The sequence below is a fragment of the Alligator mississippiensis genome, chromosome 3, assembly GCF_030867095.1.
Source record: "Alligator mississippiensis isolate rAllMis1 chromosome 3, rAllMis1, whole genome shotgun sequence".
NCBI lineage: Eukaryota > Metazoa > Chordata > Crocodylia > Alligatoridae > Alligator > Alligator mississippiensis.
In genome coordinates, this window is record NC_081826.1 from 133,929,189 (window position 1) to 133,936,982 (window position 7,794).

Sequence of the window (7,794 nt, forward strand, 5' to 3'; positions counted from 1 at the left end):
GGCAGGCGTTCTTGGTTGACACTCTTCATATTGACAGTGACTAGTAATGTGCTATTTGTTAATGTTGCATGAGCATCTGATTGTGTCTGGTAACACGAGGTACCTCGTTGTTTTGGAGTACTAATAAAGTATTTTGCAGGCACTCAGGTTGGTCTCATTGTTTGGATCCCATGTGCCAAAGGCACTGATGATCAGAGCCCTGCATTGTCACATTATGCCCCTTCTCCCCCAAGCATCAGTTAGTGGACTATATTTTGCTCTTGGGCTTCAACAAAAGCTTGCCCACAGGTAAAGCTAAAAAGAAATTTGGCTGCTGAGGAAATTGAAACATGGAAAAACATTCAAAGTACAAAGATAGTTCCATCAGTGTAAGCATTTCAGGTATATTTGCAAGTCTTCTGTTTCAGTTGTCAGCTCATGATAGAACACCAAATGACGATTTAGGACTGAGTCTGTGGACTCTACACAATCAAAGTCAAGTGCTTATGGAGCCCAATTCAGACTTTTTTTTTAAAGCAAACACTGGTGTTAAAAGAAGTGTCTTGATCTCAGTTTTGTATACAACCTATTTCCCATCCAGAATGTGGTAAGACTGTTTTTAGACACAATAATTTATATATCATGTTAATCATTCCTTTAAAAAATGCCTGTGACATTTACGTCTGTATTGTATACATTGTGTGTCTGTGTAAATTTAGAGCCAGAGGTGATTTCTTTGATAGTAAATTCACTGAAAAATAGTCTTTGGATTATTAAAAGTATTCATGAATAGGTTCGACTGGAAAAAGTCTTGGACAAGGGTGGGATTTGTTAAAATAAGTGGTGGCGGCATACCACCTTTTTATCTAAGAGCCCAGAATGAGTGGTTCAATATTCTACAATGTCTAATGGGATATGAATCCACATAACCTTGCTGCCATTAGACTGGGATTCCTTCAAGCCCATCTGTTGGAACTCTCACTTTGTATTAAACACTTAAATGTTTATTGAGTCTATGAAATACAGTGACTTGAGTTTGGTTGTTTGGGCCACTCACCTGGGACATGAGACACCTCAGTTTCAGTGAACGTGTCTACACAAGGAGCTTTACTAAACATTAGACTAATCTAATGCACAGCAAACATCATGATCTACATGTGCACGGGACTAACTGTGCAGTAAATTAGGCTAATGAGCCATTTATTAGTAACAACAAATGCAGGTACTAGATTAAAGGCAAATTAGCTATTGTGCAGTAGCACATGTGTAGATGCTGACTGGGAGCAATTTGCCCCGTCAGCCTAGGCAGCAGGGGGCCACAGGGGATGAAGCTTTCTGCAGCTTCAGTGAGGAACTTGGGACCGCAGCCTGGCTTTATGACACTGGCTTGGGATGATACCCCCTGGCCAAGTGGCAGCAGCACCCTGATTTCTACCCTCACTTTTTCCTGCTGAGGGGAGCCCTCTGTCCCCAGGAGCCAGAAGCTGAGCAATGCCGGGACGGGGAACTCTCTGTCCCCACAGCACTGAACTGGGGACAAAGAGCTTCCTCATCCCATCAACCCTGCTGCTGTCTCCCAGATGCATCTTTCTTCAGTCCCAGTGCTGCTTACCTCCCTGCATCTTCTCTGGGTCCCAGAACAATGTGTACAAAGTGGAATAGCTTCAGGACACCCCAGAATGATGTATAGCAGGGGATTATGGTACTCCCTCAGGAGGTGGGAGATGTTGGTTAGAAGAGGGCAGAGGAAGATATTGCACACAAGTGTTCTGCTTCCCATCTTACTGTCCTAACATTAGGTATTGAATAAAGGGGAGCGCTGTCATGGATTCATCCCAAAGCAAAGCTATTTCTGGGAGTTCACTATGTGGCAGGTATAGAAATTGTCCCAAATTAGATTTACTCTTGTTAAGTTTCTAATTGTAGATAGTACAAAGCTTTGCTTAGTTTTATTGCTCTTAGATCTGTATGTGCTATATTTAAATATAATATAAATATATTATATTTATATATTTCATATAATTGTGATGTATCTTTATATTACAGCCAAAGTTGTGTCAGTAAGGCAGTGATAAACTTGAGTGACCCTGACCTGTTTGCACTTAGAAGAGACAAAGGTTGAGAATTTAACATTTGACCTGGGTTGCTGAATCCTCCTCTAGACAGACCAGCTCTGAGACATAGGAAGCCAGGGTCTGGCCAGATAGTGATAAATTTACATTTTAAAAGAGGGGCCAGAAGTTTGACACCTGGCTAGTCAAACTGTCATGGCAGAGAGAGAGAGTATATTGTATTAAGGAATCTACACATCTGAAAAGCAGGTAGTCTGATAAATGTGCTCCTTGGAGTAGGGGAAGAGGGGACAGGAAGTTACTAGCATAGTGTAAGCTCCCTGCAGCTGTATTTAAACCCTTCCTCAAGAGCATTGCATTGTCATGAGTTTCCCTGGGCACAGGGAAATGCTGGAGGCCCCTGGCTTTTAAAGCAGCTTGAAGCATCGTAAATCCTTGGATTTAAGAAAATCCAAGAAAACCCAAAATTCATTTTGGCAAGAAAATCCTTGGATTTAAGATGCAAGATGAGGACAGGTTATTGTTCTGATATTTTCTTCTGTTTGTTTACTGTTACATATCTGTTTGTGTCTCAACATATGGGCACTGTTTGCTCTTGTTTTTATACTACTGCATTTACTTGACTATACAACAGCCCTGATTATAAGACAGCCACTAGGTAATTAGATTCCATATGTGGAAAATTTATAAATTTGATATCATCTTCCAGGTATAGAATCTAATTATTGGAGGTTTGCCTTGAATTTGTCCCCCTCCAACTGCTACATCAGGGAAAATAAATCTGAGGGGTCAGGTAGCCCCTTTGCCTTCTGTTCCCTTCAGCATCTTATTCCTGCAGCCCCTTCCCTCCCCTCCTTACTGCCAGACCCTACTCTCGGTGAGCACATGAAAATAAGGGGCAAATTCGAAAAACTGACCTTGAAATAACCATAATTGTAGCAATTTGCATTTGGTACCCATAGACTTAGTTCATCCGGAATGAATACTTTTTACTTCTTTTGAGACTGCTGCAAATTTTAGCACAGGTACTCCATAAACACACTTTTGAGCAGCACCTTGGCTGCTATTAGTTCAAAGCCAAAACACTAATGATTTACCATATAGTTCATTGGGTTGGGTCCCACCAGAGTCAGCAGCCATGTTAACTTCATAGCTGAGCAGTGCTCAGTATGTGTGTGTACTCCGGATACCTTGCTGGCCAAATCACCTCTGCTAAGAGCTTGTAAGGCCTGAGTGAGTGAGGACTGAGGCACCATAGGCCAAGGAGTTGACCTCTGCCACACCTCAATTTGTTGTCAGTGGTCAAACAGCACACAGCAGAGGGGGATTTGGGACAGAAGGGCACACCAAGGCCTAGAAGTACTCTGGGAGTATGTGTCAAGGGTGCACCTAGGCAGTTTGGGGTCAGGGTGCCATCATAGGCACTACTTCTGTTCTTGTTTCATAAGGCTGGCCTGATGCTTTTTATGCGGCTTTTGCATTTTGGCAAGAAAAACAATACCATTCAAATCTGTTTCCAAATGAACCACGTTTCCCCTCAATATTTTGGCTTGGCATCGAAACAAACCCCAAAATCAATTAATTACACATCCTTGGGCAAAGAACACACAGAGTCCATAACAACAAAGGCCAAAACTTTCACCAGAGAGGATCTTATTCTTTAGGAGTCTGTTGTCTTTAAAAAAAATAGGCAAGCACGTATTCATATATGTCCTTACTTTTGTAGCCTCTGCTGTTTAAAATTACATGGCTTGGAGCCATTAGCTGATACTTTCATCATGGGAGAGGATTATGGGCCTAATAATCATACAAGTCCTCTGTCTGTGATATTATCACTGATTTCACTTGAAGGAGTATCTCAGAGGAAGGTCTCAGCCTCTGGGTTGCAGAAGTGCCTCTTATCACTGAACAGCCACCCAGATGGATGAGTCAGGGTTGTTGATAGTAGATTTCAAAGGTAGCATTAGCTGGTTTTCCAGGGAGAAAATAATGGCTGACTTAAAACAGAATCTTTGAACACAGGATATTTGATTTGATGTGCATCTTTCATGGAGAAGAGCATAAAGATGGGGAAAAACTGCAGGTTGCTCCAGGCTCCTGTTGATGTAGATTCACCACAAGCTCTGTCTGACATGAAAAAGCCTGCCAGAAGTTACAAAATTGAATTGGTGACTAGCTTCTTCATCCAAAAGACTTGTAAGAAAAATCAGTGAGATGTCTCTTGGGAGATCAGTGGTGTCACCTCATGTGCCCTTAAGTTGCCAAGTGGTGGGAAACAGTCAGTCAGAGAATAAGTATGGTGATATGCCTCAGGCCTCAAGGGAGGCTCATTTTGTTAAATAAAATGGCATCACAGAAAAGGCAGTGAAGCTGTTTAAGGAACCTAAAAAGAGGACTTTCATTTCTTTAAACCAACAAAATGAAGAGATGTTCAGAAAATTCCTTGAAATAAAATAACTTCAATGTAACAAGTGATAAAATATAAGAGAGCTCACCTGTCACAGGAACAAATCTGAAACATGAGGCTTTTGTGTAACACATATTTCAACTTGGACCATTTCCCTGATAAAGCAATAGATCTATCTAGAGAGCTTTAAAAACAGTGACAAGTGCAAAACTTAAAACCCGATGCCAAAAATGATCTAAAAATAAATGGAAGAACATTGAACATGTGCAGAGTTGTAGAATAAAGTACAAAATCTGGCAGTTTCTGACTATGCATAAGATATTAAAAGATTAACAAGAACAAGGTTGGACACCAGATTTTATTCTGAAAAGATTATTTTTACCGCAAAACAGTGCAATGCATTTAAAATGTTGCTGCTAGAGATAGGTAAAATACTAACACCAAAATGTGTAAGGTGTTTAAGATTTGTATTTTCTCATTTTGAATTATGAATTAGAAAAGACCCCGTATCCCTTTTTTATTTCCAATTTTCAAAAGCTCACCTATTTTTAATTTTAAATGTCCAAACTATTTATCGGGTAGGTTTCAAAAGGCATGGCTTTTCCTGGGGAACCCCCCCCCCCCCCCAAAAAAAAACATTGGTGGAACTGTGTACTTTTTACGTTTCAGGGGCCAAAGTAAAATAAAATGTGACTGTGTGAAGATGAGGAATTAGGAAAAATCTCATTTAATAAAGTGACTTACTTTTGGAGCAAATACATTTCAGATAATTACATAATTCAGCATTCAACTTAGAATGAATAATGCTTTTTACATTATTTAAGAGATGTATACAAATCAGCAAAAACAGAAGAATAGAAAGTGAATTGCATTGAACAGCGCAAGTTGTTGATTCTACTATCAGTATTGCCTATTGCTCACTGTCAGTTAATTATCATTAAGGGTGCTTTTTTTAACATGGATTTTGTGGGAGTCAGGAATCCTTTGAGTTTCTGTTTTTTGTTTTAATAAATCATTTAAAAAAATCAGGCCTTTTTTCCCGTTAAATGTTTGAGAGTGCCAGAAGGTGATGTGTGAGTCTGCTACATCTCTGAGTTGCACTGAGAGGCAAGGATTAATGTGGGTAATGCCTTTCATTGAACCAACTGTAGAGTTGGTAGGGATATAGGCACATTTTTTAGTATCATTTACGCTTCCTCAGGTCTCGCAGTCTGCTACAGTGGTACCTGCAAGCTTGTCTGTGTCCCTCTCAAATACAGTTCATTCAGTAAAAGATATTACCCACAAAAGCTCTTTCTTCTCACATTTTTCATGGACCATCAGGGCTACAACATCGCCACAATACTGAATTACATTGAGAAAGTTAAGAGCTACAGTTTAAAATCTTTTTCTAGGTATCTGAGAGCAAATACTTTTGTACGTAATGCTAGTAGTGTGTCAAGGGACAGTTTATTGATTTTGGGATTTCTCTTCTGCTTGGGGAAAAGTAGAATTGCCAGTTCTGAGTGTTCAAGAAGCATGGGGCAAGACCCCTTGTATAAGAATACTTAGAATATTTAAAAGATACAGAAAAGATCCAAAAGCTACTTTAAATAATACATTTGGATATTGTTTTAGTTATTTTCTGTATTTTTGAGCCTGCAAGGTGCAAAATGAAACAAAAGAAGGCTGAAATTCTATGAAACTGCATGACTCCAGGAACTGGCTCTTGACAAAGACACCAAATATCACAAGACAGGAAATTGTGAGAGGTAGCAATGTTGAAAAAGGCAGATCTTGTCAACTAATTTCAGAGGTGCCTGCACAGTTTTGCTTCCAATGCTTCTTTAAATAGGAATTCAACAATGTGAAGACACAGCAGTGGTTATTGCCAGACTGCCTTCCTGCACTGTTCTGTTGCAGATTTCTTGGAAAGCTTTGCTGGTTCAGAGGTTTTGATAGCTTTGCAAAGGTTTATGAGCATTGGGTATGAATATGAACTGATATCTCGGTTTGTAGCCAAATTCTGTACAATTCATAGGACATCTGATACAACTCAGTTTTCACAGAGTGATTCTGTGATTGCTGAAATGCAGATGTGCAAACCCTTATAGTTAAACAGCTGTTTTTTCAAATCAAGGCTGAGGAAAATGTTTGAATAAACCTATCTAAATTTGATAATCTGAAGTTAATGTATTATTCTGGACATTAGTTTTACAGTAAATAAGTTTTCTTTCTTTTTTTCTTCTAAAGCAAGCTCCTTTGTTCTCCATTTTTCATCACAAACAAAAGCCAAATGACCAATGAACAAGAATCATTTTAAGGATTTAAGCCTTGATGCTCAAAAGTCTATTTGCAGTAAAGTAAAATAAAACAAAGCAGACAAAACCCCCTAAATGTGAATTAACCGCTCATTGGCCAATTGCCAGACTAAACATAAGCATTCCAGCCCCAATGTAAAATACACAAACTCCCATAAATGATAGAAATTTAAATGAATCAAAGTCTAGTGCTGGGGCTGTAAAGATTGAAATAAAGGACTCTAGTAAATGAGAAATAGTCTAAGGCTATCAAACTTCCTATAATGGTTGTGATTTTTTAACTATCAGTATACTTTTGTGTAGTCCTTACCACCACTGATTCCTACTCAGTGGCTACATCTCCATGAGCCTGTACAGTAACCCAAGTTACTGAGCAGTAGCACTGATGAATGGCTTTTTTGTGATGCTACTGTGCAGTAGCCCGATCCTACTGTGCACTGGTGTTGCATCACGGTTTCTGCCACGCGATGCTACTGTGCAGTAGTATTGAGCTACTGCGTAGTCAGTGTCTCGTGTAGATGTAGCCAGGGTACATTAAATGACATCCCAAAAGTCACACGGGAAGTATGTGCCTGACTCCAGAAATTAATCCATGTTGTTTAGAATCCCAATCTGGATTTTCTTCCTCTTAATCTTAAAAGGTTAGTGTTTGCTAATAGTTACCATTCTAGTTTAAGGAACCAGACTGCAATTCAACATTTAAAGCCTTTAAAAACTTTCAGGTTAGGTTTGGCTTGTGAAATCCTCAGGTATATAAATGCCAGTATACCAGGAGGAAACGCATGTATATTTTTTTACTTTTAGAAGTATGGCCATTTAGGGACCAATCCAAAAACCTACTGAAAACCATGTCTTTGTATTAACAATGAAGGGCCTGATCCAAAACCCGCTGCTTACAATTCTATCCTTATCTGACCATGGTCTTTGTGCATGTCTTCTGCATGGTCCACTGCATTTCATCAGTCTAATCTGGTTTTAGCTTTTATTTCCAAGGGGTGGATCCATATTAGCATGTCTGTAAAGAGGGAATCAGGTC